Genomic DNA, 15,355 nt, shown 5'->3' with positions numbered 1-15,355 from the left:
TGATAGGTATAATCTTCTGAAGAAGAGCACTAAGCGCCCGAAACCGGTAAGGAAATTGAATTTCTTCTATGCAACCGGTTGCTTATTAATTCATTATTTATTGTATACATGAAGACCAGAGCACGTTATATGCAGGTTACCATACTTTATGTGGAAAAGGACTAGCCTTGTGACTCTGTGAGGCACCTTCCACGCATGGTTCCTAGACACCTCTCGCAATGATATAAGAACACAGTCGTTCACCCCAAACCGAATATATACATAGGTTTCCGTAGAACGTGTTGAAATATTGGGGTAGGTTCTCACTTTTTTGCGTGGTAGAGTAATTATGGTGTACGCGCACGTGGAGACAGTGTTTGCGCAGCAATCGCCGACATAGTGTAACTGAGGAGGAATAAGGGGAACCAGCCCGCTTTCGCCGAGGTAGATGGAAAACCGTCTTAAAAACCATCCACAGGCTGGCCGGCACACCGGACCTCGACACTAATCCTCCGGGCGGATTCGTACCGCGGACCGGCACGCCTTCCTGCTCGGGAAGCAGCGAGTTAGACCGCGCCGCTTGCCGGGCGGGCTTAATGAGATGAGTACTTATGCGGTTGATTGTTGTTTTTGTGTGACCTTGGAGGACTATAGAAATTAAATGAAGTGTAAGAAAGAAATCCATTATGGTCTTAGTCAGGAGAGCGATCCAACTTCGTCAATGTGACCAAAGATGTAACACAGTACATGAAAAATGTGATTATTTGTGACACTTATGATTCATGTCAATTTGTTTTTAACTGACCCTTTACGCCCGTTTTTTAAAATATTGTTTTTGCCTTACTTAAATGATCTTGTGTGATTTCCCAGTGTATAAGTTAAATTAATAAACGATAAGAATAGTCTTACGACTCTCTGCCCTGATACTGCCGTGTAAATGGACAAACCTCTCCATGTGAACCATGTTCACAGTTTCATTCCTCAATCTGAAAGTTTCTTCATGGGCATTCAAGCATATTTTGGTCACAAGATATTCTATGAATGCCTCTCGTTGCAGTATACCGTGATACACTTTGAGTCTTCAATGCATAAAACTTTCATGGATCAAAACACGACGTCGGCTGGTGCTCAATGTTTATCAGTGTGATGTATCACTTACACTACTCCATGGTTTACTTCTCTCGTAGTCATCAGTGACGGTTCTAGTTACAGATACAAATGTAGAAAGAATTCATGTGGTATAGGTGCCAAACGTAGGTTTCCCATTTATCAAAGAGAGTATTACGAGGGTCGACAGTGTGTGGAGATCAAAATGTATGATCGGTCTGCTCATTTTCGGAAATGTGCGTTTCATCACGTTTCAACCTCCAACCACAATCTGTAAGGCACTGGGCTCGTATTTGATAAGACGACAGTTCAAACCCCGTCCACCCATCCAGATTTAGGGTTTCTGTGATGTCCCTGAATCACTCAGTGGGAATACTTGGATGGTTCCTTTGAAATGACACGGCCGATTTCTCTCCCATCCTTCCGCAATACGAAATTGAGCCACGCACTTGATGACAGGACGGGACGTTAAACACTAAATTATTTGAAACTAAGACCTGAAACAACTGACAGTATATCACTTATCGTACTTATGGATCTCGATCACTGAACTATGTTGAAAGTGTGTGAGCTTCTCAGTATAGTACATACAGCTTCTCGAACTGTCTTGTTACGAGTGCGGACAATATTTGTATATTTCATAGAACAGACGTCACTGAATACACAGCACTCCTTTCGGATAACAACCAGATATATTTCGTCAGACAGTGTATGTATGAAAAATTAGGGGTCAGACGCACCGAATTTTAACTATTTGTTCATCTTAATTTCGAAGAAAGGAAATAGATTCTTTAGTTGTTTTCTCAGTAACCCCGAAATTCAAGAGTATAAGTAGTACAGTAGATTACAAATTTTTGCACTTATGATAAGCTTGGTCTTGTCATTATGGTTAACTGTCGTTGCGAACTCATCTGTGTGTGTTTTTGAATAATGATTCTCTGTTAATGTTTTCCATTGTATTTACCTAATCTATCGTTGCAAACAACTGGATCTTTTTATACAATAGTGAAATATACCGGCAAAGCTTAATTTCATCATTATCTGTACATCGTGGCATGACACCATATCTCACAAAAGTATTGCGGACTTAAAACTGGCAATCTGTCTAACTTCTCGTATCACAGTGGGTTTGTTCAAATGTGTGTGAATTCCTGAGGAATCCAACTGCTTAGTTCATCGGTCCCTAGACTTACACACTACTTAAACTAACTTATGCTAAGAACAACACACACACTCATGCCCGAGGGAGGACTCAAACCTCCGGCGGGAGTGGCCACACAGTCCGTGACATGACACCTCAAAATGAGCGGCCACTCCGCGGGGCACAGTGGGTTTAAGACCAAACAGATAGACATAATATTGGTAAAAAATGCCAGCTTGTAGAAAATTCAAGTTACTTATGTCACCTAATATAAAATTATAATTACTTTCTTAAATTTTCATTAGACTGAGGAACAGTGATCATTAGGCTTTGTGTAAGTTTTCCACAGAAGTCCCACGATCACCTTCCTAGTACTGCATATTCTTTCACTCATTTTATCCTACCTAAACTAGCGCATCTGCTGTATGTCGGCTAAGGTTGAACAGCAACAATTAAAAAAAAAAAAAAAAAAAACGTGAGACCCGTCAATTTTGTACTGATGTAGCTCGAGACAGAGATGTGCGTTTTACGGCTGTCATTTCGAAACCAGCCTTTCACAACTGGTAGGAGAAATAGTTATGCAATCACTTGGCACCGATATCAAATATGGAACGATTTTAGAGATATCTGAAATTTTTCATTTGCAATACCATATTCATTACTATTCTCTGTTGATTTAATAAGCCTGAACCCTATCTAATATATAAAACTAGTGCCACCGACGCTTGTCACTAGAATCTACTACTGAATAATACAGGGTGTTACAAAAAGGCACGGCCAGACTTTCAGGAAACATTCCTCACACGCAAAGAAAGAAAATATGTTATGTCGACATGTGTCCGGAAACGCTTACTTTCCATGTTAGAGCTCATTTTATTACTGCTCTTCAAATCACATTAATCATGGAATGGAAACACACAGCAACAGAACGTACCAGCGTGACTTCAAGCACTTTGTTACAGGAAATGTTCAAAATGTCCTCCGTTAGCGAGGATACATGCATCCACCCTCCGTCGCATGGAATCCCTGATGCGCTGATGCAGCCCTGGAGAATGGCGTATTGTATCACAGCCGTCCACAATACGAGCACGAAGAGTCTCTGCATTTGGTACCGGGGTTGCGTAGACAAGAGCTTACAAATGCCCCCATAAATGAAAGTCAAGAGGGTTGAGGTCAGGAGAGCGTGGAGGCCATGGAATAGGTCCGCCTCTACCAATCCATCGCTCACCCAATCTGTTGTTGAGAAGCGTACGAACACTTCGACTGAAATGTGCAGGAGCTCCATCGTGCATGAACCACATGTTGTGTCGTACTTGCAAAGGCACATGTTCTAGCAGCACAGGTAGAGTATGCCGCATGAAATGATGATAACGTGCTCCATTGAGCGTATGTGGAAGAACATGGGGCCCAATGAAGACATCACCAACAATGTCTGCCCAAACGTTCACAGAAATGAGTCGCATGTCAACACAAGCACCGAAGTCAACATTACCTTCCTTCAATTGGGCCAACTGGCGGTGAATCGAGGAAGTACAGTGAATACTGACGAAACTAAAATGAGCTCTAACATGGAAATTAAGCGTTTCCGGACACATGTCCACATAACATCTTTTCTTTATTTGTGTGTGAGGAATGTTTCCTGAAAGTTTGGCCGTACCTTTTTTAACACCCTGTATACCGATACTAAATGTAATTATGTTTATAGATCGTAAATAGCGTAGCCTACAGTCTCTTCTGCTACAGGGTACGTAACTGTTAAAACATTTCTTCTATGACAGAGAAGATGTCTTCTTTGGTGGAAATCACTGTAGGCGGAGTTGCACTTGCGTCCATATGTAAGTTACGAAAGTTCTGGCGACTACTAAAAGAACTTATATATGCTTTTTGTCATTCATGTATCAACAAATGTGAAAGAACTATTGTGAAAAATCTGGGCTGCAGAAAACGTGTTGAGGTATTTTCCAACAATACCCTTGAACCTCAGTGGTAACGAGTTATGTGTGAGACGACGTTCTGATGAATCATGGTAATGCAGTTCGACGGCATTCCAAGGCATTATGTCTTTATTGTGTTCCTCATTTCGAAATAGTATGTCTTCATAGATTTGTACCCCGACTATAGCGTCTTGTTAGGCAAAAACTTTGAACAGTGGGCATTTGGAGTCGATAAGAAATTAACCGTGTCTTCCCAATTCTTTAGTTCGCTGATTTGGATTTGTAGACTATGAAAGGGATCACCGTCTTTCTATTACTGGCCTTTTTTTGGTTGGGTCGCAATGATGTTAGGTTATTGATACGGAAGTAAATATGTCCTTATTTGAGTCTGTAGAAGAGTACCCAAAAGTAGGACATTATTTCGCTATCTGAGGCGCTCTATGATGATATCGTGTATGCAATCATTACTTAAAAAGTAAAGTGCCACAAGTGTAGAAAAAGTTTGTCTCATTTGAATCATTTGAAGTTGTGCCGTGAAGGACGCCAGTATATTGCAGCTAAATGCGGTTCATGGCGTGAGAGTAGAAACGACATCTAAGCAGTATGTCTTAGACACATATATGAGACCATGGCGGCACGTCGCGTGGTCTACTTTGAAAGTGGGATGATAAACGGTGCAAGATAGGTGGATCATAGCGTTTCGGAAATTACACGGGAACGAGGATTTCTAAGAGCATCAGTGTCTAGATTTCATGTCTCCACCACAGAGCCATGCGGAGCGATGGTGGTCTTCAGTACTTCCAGTCATCACTGTCTCGAATGTGGGACGTCACGAACACAATTCTACCACTACTGTACAGAGACAAATCACCGCATAGGCTTCAACACACGACTGATATCGCATCCAGACTATAGCCACTCATTCATGTAACAAACCATTATTTTTTCCTTCTGTGAAAGATCGATTCTAGTGGATATGTCTATACGGTCCGTCCAAAATGTTCCGACACTGATATTCCTGGCGTATAAACCACGTCAGCGTAGTAACTACGGTGGCAGCTTGAATTAACAACTGCAAGCAACCTATGTCCATTCGACCAATCAGTTCTGAGCGGCAGCGCTAAGCAGCGAACTTGCGGCTGTAGTGTGTCAACATTGTTGTGCCACAAATCGCAGAGGAGCAACGAACAGTGATTCGATTTCAAGCTTTACTCGGTAAAACGGCTACGGAGACAGTTAAATCGGTGATAAAGGCTTACGGTGATAATTGTTTAAGTTGTGCCCAAATATTTGAGGAGTTTAAACCTTTTAAAGGAGGATAGGTATTGCACGAGGACAACGAGAGGTCAGGGCGCTCCATCTCAAGTTTATCTGGCGGGAGCAATGAGAAAATTCGCGGTCGTTTGAAAACCTGTCATCTCTCATGCAGAGCTATCGCTGAATAATTAAAAGTTTTGAAGGAGAGTAAAGTGCGTGTCAAGGTGTATCCAGCACACAGTCCAAAGAAGGACTTTTACGACAGCTTCACATGTTGATGCGAACGTACTGAGCGTTGCACTAAAGTGGGGGAGACTGTGTAGAACGCCTGAAGCATTACAACCGCCACCTTAACTTTACTCTGTTTTTTTATTTATTACGTCTCGAAGCCTTTTGGACTGACGGGGAATGCCGAGCCCTCCTTGGAATCAATGACACACGTGTCAGTCCCCTAGTGTTCTTCTTATACAACGGTTAATTGATGTGTATAGTCAACTGGGATCAGAAAGCGACTTCACTGGGTTACACAGCTGATGTTACCAGCCTCCGTGTCGAAATGCGAATGGAACGGGTTAGATTTCTATTGACTGAAGAGTGTTTCATGGCCAGTTTGTAAGTAATTGTAAGAGCTGTAAACGCGCTCTGTTCCAATTACCAAACTACGCACTAATGTCGCAAAACTCCCCCCAGTGTTGCACTAAATGAAGGCATGTGACATTGTTGATGACGATCAGCCTGCCTGATGGGTGCTTTAATCTGCGTGAACTCTTTGGTGGTATTCGAGAGGAGTTGACTGTGTGCCGACATCGGAATTCAATCGGTCTCTTCCTTTGATTTGGATAATCAGCCTCAAGAGAATCTCTCATGTAAAATGTAGCTGTCGACCCAACCTTACTTTATCTTCCGCTAAAGAGATAACTGGAAAGAGATATGCTTGATACGATTCGCGGTTACTAGGGACGGCTTTTATCACGGGGCTCAGTAGGCATTGCTCGAATCCTAATACAAACAGGGAAGTCTCGCTTCTGCTTGATATAGCAGCCGGTGTCCTTATAATGGCTGTTAAGTAATGTGGCCGCTCAGGCAAGGAGTCGGTCGCTCAACTCAGAGCCAAATAATTTAGTTTTAACTGACCATTACTGTCGAGCTTCCTATTCTAACTTTCTTTCTTTATTGGCTGCTCCAAGCGAGAACGTCTAGACTCAGCACGGATCCAATGTTAAAGTGGGCAACAATATAAATGGGAACGAAAACTGAGGAATTACTAACAAAATATATGGATATAGGTTGCATAACGTTCCACAAGAAAAGGGACACGCATATGGAGGAATCGTTAATTTAAGTATCCAAATCTCTTTAAGACAGGTCATACAAGTTCCTATACGATGCTTTTAATAAGAATGCAAATGATTCTATCCCGTATCTTTGTGCAAATAGATCCCCTCGTGGAACGACCTCTAGGGACGTCTTATCTCACTGCGGGTAAACCCACGTTAAATTAATGCAACACACTGACATCAACACAGCAGACCAAATAAACAATAAAGGTCTGCAAACAAATTAGAATTACACGGATTTTTCTACTTATTTTACATGTTAATGCTGATATGTGGATATTGTTTAGTTGGTTATCTTTTAATTGTAGTTAATCTCATATTTTGAAATGGTGTGTCCTAGAAGCTGTCCGGGATAACTAAAATGAAGTTAACACTAAGAAGTGACAAGTAGCCACGCATTGAGAAAGACTGTCACTGGCATACCAGTTCGAGCAATATATATGATCGGATATATTCAAGAACATTTTTAAATTACAAGTTCGAGTAACGTACAAAACATTTATTAAGCTTGTGCCATAAATCATCTGAGTAAATATTTTTTCCTAAATATTACATTTTATATTTTCTACAATTTTGGTAAACATTTTTGGAATACAGTGATCAATTAATTGTTATATTTAGATTAAAGTTCAGTCTTGATCACGTTATGTCTGTTTTAATGAGTAACCGGTTTCGGTTTTTTCTATAAAACCATCATCAGACCCATTGGCTCCCATGGGTCTGATGATGGTTTTATAGAAAAAACCGAAACCGGTTACTCAATAAAACAGACAACGTGATCAAGACTGAACTTTAATCTAAATATTATATTTTCTACTCATCTGTTATGTACCACACACAAGCTTTTCCGCCAACACAAACTACCTGACGGATAAAATATGAAACTTATCTGAAGGTAGTAAACCTATGATAGTTTTAAAGAACATCAAGTCTATTTTATTTATTTTTTGTTTATTTAGTTCTTAAATATAGCTTCGAAAATTTTCATAGTAACTTTCTTTCTCGAGTAAGTTGCTCTGAATCAAGGATTTCAGTCTGTCAATCATACACACAGAATGCGCGCACAACACAGACACTGTGTTGTACTTAAAAAAGAAATGATATAATATTGTATATGTATACGTAATATTTTATTATTTCGCATAATAGTGACATTTCGCATATATCATCAATGGAACGTTCAAGTAACTAAAGTAAATGAAAGAAAAAATTTGGAATATGGGACTACGACATTATGGTATTTACTATACTAGTCAACAAGCTACTATAATCCTTTTAAATGTTTCGTAATAGAATTAAATACAGGAAACAGTTACACAGTATGGAGCAGAAAATGCATTATTCCGTTTTCGCTTTTTATTTCTCGTTCATTTCTTGTTTGCTTTATATTGCAAATCATCAGGAGCCAGTAACACTTTTTTCCTTCAGATTTGCATTCTTCTCGAAACAGTTTGAGTTACTCAAACGATTTATAGTGAATTACATCGTAGGACGAACGACATTACTTTAGGAGACGTAAGAAATGCTACAAATACTTTTAATGTTGGAGCATACCTTCTACAAGAGTCCGTGTTCACCATAAAATTTCTGATCCACGACGATAGTGTTCCAAGCTCGAGACACGCGCTAAATCCTTTTACTCACTATTTAAACAACTGTCAAATCTTAAAATTGGGACATCCGAAACACACAAGCTGAAATTTCTGTGTCTTTAGTGAACTACTGCGCAGACTGCACTGCCGAAAGGGACTGGCGAAAGGCTAGACCCGAGTTTTACATATGGAAATGAGCTCAAAACAATAGACTTATTGTACTGTCCCAATTACCAATCGTTCACTCCCACAAACAATTCCAGCGGATTAGTGAACCGCTGTGAACTTCGCACATTGCTCGCATAGCGTCCCTTCGTCGCAACACGCTTCAGACTAGTGAAAAGCGAAAAATTGGGACTCTGCGTAATTACCCATGTATGTCCCGTTTTATAAGCAAGGATAGAACTTCGGGACTAACAAAATCTGAATGATTAATTCTTTTAGACACATCTCACAATAGATAACATTAGAGGATTCAGAATAAGATTACCACTCTGCAGCGGAGTGCGAGCTGATATGAAACTTCCTGGCAGATTGAAACTGTGTGCCGGAACGAGACTCGAACTCGGGACCTTTGCCTTTCGCGGGCAAGTGCTCTACCAACTGAGCTACCCAAGCACGACTCACGCCCCGTCCTCAAAGCTTCATTTCTGCCAGTACCTCGTCTCCTACCTTCCAAACTTTACAGAAGCTCTCCTGCGAAACTTGCAGAACTAGCACTCCTGAAAGAAAGGATATTGCGGAGACATGACTTAGCCACAGCCTGGGGGATGTTTCCAGAATGAGATTTCCACTCTGCAGCGGAGTGTGCGCTGATATGAAACTTCCTGGCAGATTGAAACTGTGTGCCGGACCGAGACTCGAAGTTTCATATCAGCGCACACTCCGCTGCAGAGTGGAAATGTCATTCTGGAAACATCCCCAAGGCTGTGGCTAAGCCATGTCTCCGCAATATCCTTTCTTTCAGGAGTTCTAGTTCTGCAAGGTTCGCAGGAGAGCTTCTGTAAATTTTGGAAGGTAGGAGACGAGGTACTGGCAGAAGTGAAGCTGTGAGGACGGGGCATGAGTCGTGCTTGGGTAGCTCAGTTGGTAGAGCACTTGCCCGCGAAAGGCAAAGGTCCCGAGTTCGAGTCTCGGTCTGGCACACAGTTTCAATCTGCCAGGAAGTTTCAACATTAGAGGAGTCAAGTAAGGATGGTAATGGATACCGAGGACTATGTTAAAAGGACAGCTACGACATTCGTCTAAGCAGACGCAAGTAAACCTCCGCATTCATCTACATCTACATCTACATCATACTCTGCAAGCCATCTAATGGTGTGTGGCGGAGGGTACTTTCGGTACCACTATCTGATCCCTCCAACCCTGTTGCACTCGCGAATAGTGAGTGGGATGAATGATTGTCGGTAAGCCTCTGTATTGGCTCTAATTTCTCGAATTTTCTTCTCGTGGACAATACGCGAGTTGTATACATGTATGTGGGGGAGAGGGGAATTATATGTTGTCTGACTGATCCTGGAAAGTGCTGTCTCTAAATTTCAATAGTAAATCTCTCCGTGATGCACAATTCCTCTCTTGTAACGTGTGCCAGTAGAGTTTGTTTAGGATCTCCGACACGCTCTCTCGCCAGCTAAACGATCCCACGACGAAACGCGCCACTCTTCGTTGAATCTTCTCTATCAGTCCTACCTGATAGGGATTCCAGTTAGATGAAAATACTCAAGAATCGGGTGAACAAGCGTCTCATAAGCCACTTCTTTCGTGGATGAGTTACATTTCCTTAAGATTCTTCCTATGAATCTGACTCTGGTGTCTGCTATTCCCACTATCTGTTTTATATGGTCATTCCACTTAAGGTCGCTCTGGATAGTTAGCCTAGGTATTTTACGGCAGACGCTGTCTCCAACTGTTTGTCATCAATAGTGTAGCTGTACAGTAGGTCCGCTGTTGTTTTCTATCTACATAAATGATCTTTTGGATAGGGTGGATAGCAATGTGCGGCTGTTTGCTGATGATGTGTACGGGAAGGTGTCGTCGTTGAGTGACTGTAGGAGGATACAAGATGACTTGGACAGGATTTGTGATTGGTGTAAAGAATGGCAGCTAACTCTAAATATAGATAAGTGTAAATAAATACAGATGAATAGAAAAAAAGAATCCTATAATGTTTGAATACTCCATTAGTAGTGTAGCGCTTGACACAGTCACGTCGATTAAATATTTGGGCGTAACATTGCAGAGCGATATGAAGTGGGACAAGCATGTAATGGCAGTTGTGGGGAAGGCGGATGGTCGTCTTCGGTTCATTGGTAGAATCTTGGGAAGATGTGGTTCATCTGTAAAAGAGACCGCTTATAGAACGCTGGTGCGACCTATTCTTGAGTACTGCTCGAGTGTTTGGGATCTCTATCAGGTCGGATTGAGGGAGGACATAGAAGCAGTTCAGAGGTGGGTTGCTAGATTTGTTACTGGTCGGTTTGATTATCACGCGAGTGTTACGGATATGCTTCAGGAACTCGGGTGGGAGTCTCTAGAGGAAAGGAGGCGTTCTTTTCGTGAATCGCTACTGAGGAAATTTAGAGAACCAGCATTTGAGGCTGACTGCAGTACAATTTCACTGCCGCCAACTTACATTTCGCGGAAAGACCACAAAGATAAGATAAGAGAGATTAGGGCTCGTACAGAGGCATATAGGCAGACAATTTTCCCTCGTTCTGTTTGGGAGTGGAATAGGGAGAGAAGATGTTAGTTGTGGTACGAGGTACCCTCCGCCACGCACCGTATGGTGGATTGCGGAGTATGTATGTAGATGTAGATGTAGTGGATTTCTTTTCCTATGTATGCGCAATTTGTGAATTTTTTTTATTTTGTTGTTACTGTTTTGTGTATATCGCAATTTTAGTGTGTAGATTTACGATGTTTTTGCGGTCTGATAATTGTTTCACGTTTAGTCTTCAGCAACTTTGCTTAGCACATTTGTTGATGATATACGAGGGTGCTTTGGTAAGTCTGGTAAAAAAAGAATATTGTTTCGTAAAAACTCTTTCTACTTCTTTGAGGGATATACACTTACACGAGCGATCCTCCAGCTGTTTCATCACATCGGAGAAATAGGTTCAGTCAAACTCTGCAAAATATTCGTTGACTGCAACAATCACTTTGTCATTTGATGTAAATTTCTTCCTAGTCTAATTAATTCTCTTTCTTATTATTGTTTTGTGATGTTTTGAATCGTGATTAAAGTCTTTGTGTGTGAATGCAGCTTGCCGCTAACTTCGTGTAATGTTTGTCTGTACAGAAGTGTATCTGTCGTCTTTATCGCTCCTTCACGCTCATACCTGAATCAGTACAGTAAAGTCAGGGCTTCGTGTCTTATGATTGGCTGATCCGTAAAAGGACAGACAAACAATTATACTACTGGAGGATTCTAAGTAATTTCTAGAATTACATTCACTCTCTCTCTCTCTCTTTCTCTATAATTTATCTGTGTACAATAAAGATATATATTACTTGAGATCAGCCTCGTCGCATCTCTGGTAGAGCCCCTCGTCTTAATATTCAGCGGCAGTTTTGCTAGAAAAGATCTTTACATTTGTTATTATTATTAAGCGCTGCATTCAGTTGGGAAAATCGATCGTTTGAACAATTCGTTCAGTTTACGACAGATCTAATATTTCAGATGTGGACGAAGCCTTTTTGGACGATTTGTAAAACTCATAGATTGCAGGTTCTCTTCGTCACAACTGAAACTTCCCAATTAATTACAGGCCCAGACAATCATCAATGATTCATACAGAGAACTCATTCTTCATTCACTCTGTAATAAAATGTTCACAAACCTGATTTCAGATGAACAGTTTATATTAAATCCTTTGTTGTACAGATTCCGTTTTCGGGTATTTTAAATCTCAGGAGATTTGTTTTTACAGGTTTATTATTTCTTTATCTCTCCCACTAGCGGCACAAATTTCCCTTGTTCGCTTTAGTGCGAAGAAGAATACCTAAAACTTCTTTCACAATCCGATTTTGGAAAAACTTCCGTTCTCTCTCTCTCTCTATCCCAACTATAATAATCATGGAGCATACATATCTCTACCTCTGTTGTTCCAAAGAATAAACGTACTAGAAAAATACCTTGGCGTCGACTAGCTGTCGGCGCATATTTTACTAGAAAAATCTGATCAGATACTTTTCAAACGTAAATAAATGTGGATGATTTGATTGATCACTATTAATTAGTGCGTGGTAGAGGGTAATTTTCCGTGGGGATATTACAATGCCCCTCGCAGCGAGCGAAGTTTGTGAGCTCAATTTTGATTCACCGAACACACTTCGCGAGCTATCTATTAATGTGGATAACCCGGAAGTGATGATTGTCAGTCCTCCGACTGAAAAAGAATATTATGTTTGAGACAGACGAAGAAAAGAAATGTGGAAAACAGAAGAAATGAAGAGACAGGTATCGCGGCTGTATTGCTTTTACGTGCATCTCGGTGTTATGTTTGCTGTGCACAACCAAGGAAGATGATCTTTCATAAACTGTTGTCAGGGTCTACCCATTCGGGAACTTTCTTAAGCAGGGAAACCTTGGAAAACCTCTTAAGCTTAGACCCCCAGCCTACGATACATAGAAGATAGGAAATCCTATAGAAGAACAAAATTAATTTTGAAATTTATCTCTAAAGAAAAGATAGGGATCAATTTGTATCACGATTTGGAAAAAGGTAGTTTGTGCCTCTAGCAAAAAAACTTTTTACAATAAATAACGTGAATTTGCGTTTTACAATCTTGCTCCTAGTACAATATCTTGCGGTGCTAAACTCCCCCGGGTCTTGCATGTCCCCGACGTCCACATTTGTAGTCGGTCTTCTACGCGGCCCCCTTTGTAGTAGATCTTCTACGCGGCCCACAATGGGAAGAGTAGAAGAAGCCGGGATACTCGAATTGACATGCAACATTCATTCCCAAAAGAATTAGCAGTGACCAAAAAGGAAACCCTTCCTGTAAGAGAACTGATTAGGTTGCACCGTCCAAGATTCTCCTTTTTGAAAGCAAAATCCTTATGGCTTCATGGATCCTTTTTGTTACGACGTAGTTCAATGAATTCAACTCTTAATTAATGATGTTGCCAAAAGCATCATCCGATTTACTTTTGTTTGAATACTCCTTTTGACTTTGCCTCCCCACTGGTACTTATAAATCCAAACGCTTTAACAGATTTTCTATGACTGATTTGTCCTTCGTAATTTAAAGGATTCATGTAACTTACTATAGATTTTGGATTCAAATCATCGAATAATGGAAAGTGTAGTTCATTTTATACCAGACATCATCCATATTCCCTTAATAAGTCATATAATTTAACTATCCTCAAAACTTTTTATTCTAAACACATATATATCTTCGCTTTAGTGCTGGAATTTAAAAGTTATTATTCTTGAGGAATGCGGATTCGCTTCTCTCATTTACTCTCTGATTCATACTGCGTTCATCCATGCTCATCTATGGAACTGGATTTTTCAAACAGAATTCCCAAACGAACACAAACCATTAACAACTATTAATTCTATGCATATTACTTTATTTAATTATTCATTAATAAATTAAAAACTCTTAACTCCTAATTATGACACTTATTTCTTTTAAAGTTCAACCTGAATGAGTTTATTCTCGCGCTTGGTGCGAGTCTCTTATAAAGCATATCTGTGTCGTCTCTATCGATTTTAATTCTCGCGCCGACGTCAACTGTTTTGCGCGGGAAATTGTCTTTGCGGCGTTAACTGTCACTCACGATTCACTACCACAACACATCCCTTCTCACGTTTATACATCTAAGCGTTCACATGAGATTATATCTGAATATTCACTTTGAACCTTTTTTGATTATTCAGCGTCCTTTTGCGGGAAACATTTCATTTTTCTCACAGGTCAGTCAGATACTTTATACATCTTGATCACATTAGCAAAGCTAAAGTCCTATGTTCACTCAAACCACAGGTGAAGCCTATCTCCACTATCCTTTTTACAACATTCAATAGTAATAATTAGTCACTATTTCTATATTCTATGTCATTGATTAACTACTTCACTTTAAAGGTTTTTAACACTACACACACACAGTTCATTGTTATATTTTTTACGAGCGTTCATCTCTGTCACTCAGAACACCATTCCTCCCTATCTCCTATTCTTCATTATATCTTTTTAAGTCATTGTGAGGAAATAACCCTTTTATTTTGTTCGATCCCGTGTATGCTTTTGGCACGACCAACAATAGTGAGCAGTAGTGGTTGTGGAGGGTTCGATCAAACCCCATTTCAACATGCGATCTATTTCTTTTTGAACTTGAGCCTTTAACCTCCAGGGAACAGGATAGAAAGTTCGACAATATGTTTCGTGCGGCTTAACGTAGAGATGGCATATGTATCCTTTAATCACTCCTGGCCTCTCATCAAACACGTTTTCATACACTAATAATAATTCTTTGAGCTGCTTCTTCTGATCTTCAGTGATGCAGTTAGATTCATTTAACTTCTCATACACTAATTGACCGAAATCTCCTTTGGCTTGGAACTCATTATTTACGTGCCGTTTAGAATTCTGTGCAGTCCTGATTACTTGCACACTGATCCCACTATTATATTTTCTGGTAAGGCCTTCCTTTTTCAACAAGTCCAACTCAATTTCTTGTTTATTTATATTTAACCAAATTTTTCCTGTTTTAAAATCTATTCTGCATCCGTATTGACGTAGGCTGTCGACTCCGATAATGCAGTCTACCACCAAATTTTTCACAACAAGGAATGTGCTTAATATTGCTACATTTCCTACTTCTACACTAAGTAGTGACTGCACTTTTACATTCGCCGATCGAGCCCCAACGGCGCCTATTATTTTGCAATTTTGAACTGGAAAAATTGGTACTCTCCTTATATTTCTGATCTTGTTGAATAGAGCCTCTGAAATAACATTCGTGGTTGCAGCTGTGTCTAAAACCGCCACTATAGG

At 40.3% G+C, this 15,355-nt stretch overlaps 1 protein-coding gene across 1 annotated transcript in view; it reads right to left on the bottom strand.

Annotated features, from left to right (window-relative positions):
* Positions 1 to 8,477, bottom strand: part of LOC126249667 (elongation of very long chain fatty acids protein AAEL008004-like) — a 139,227-nt gene extending 130,750 nt beyond the window's left edge. Inside the window, exon 1 of the mRNA XM_049951348.1 lies at positions 8,310 to 8,477. The gene's annotated coding sequence lies outside the window, so the exon portion shown is untranslated. The remainder of the gene's footprint in view (positions 1 to 8,309) is intronic.
* Positions 8,478 to 15,355: the final 6,878 nt, after the last annotated feature.

Source organism: Schistocerca nitens, chromosome 3, assembly GCF_023898315.1.
Source record: "Schistocerca nitens isolate TAMUIC-IGC-003100 chromosome 3, iqSchNite1.1, whole genome shotgun sequence".
NCBI lineage: Eukaryota > Metazoa > Arthropoda > Insecta > Orthoptera > Acrididae > Schistocerca > Schistocerca nitens.
This window is presented reverse-complemented; position numbering and strand designations above follow the sequence as displayed.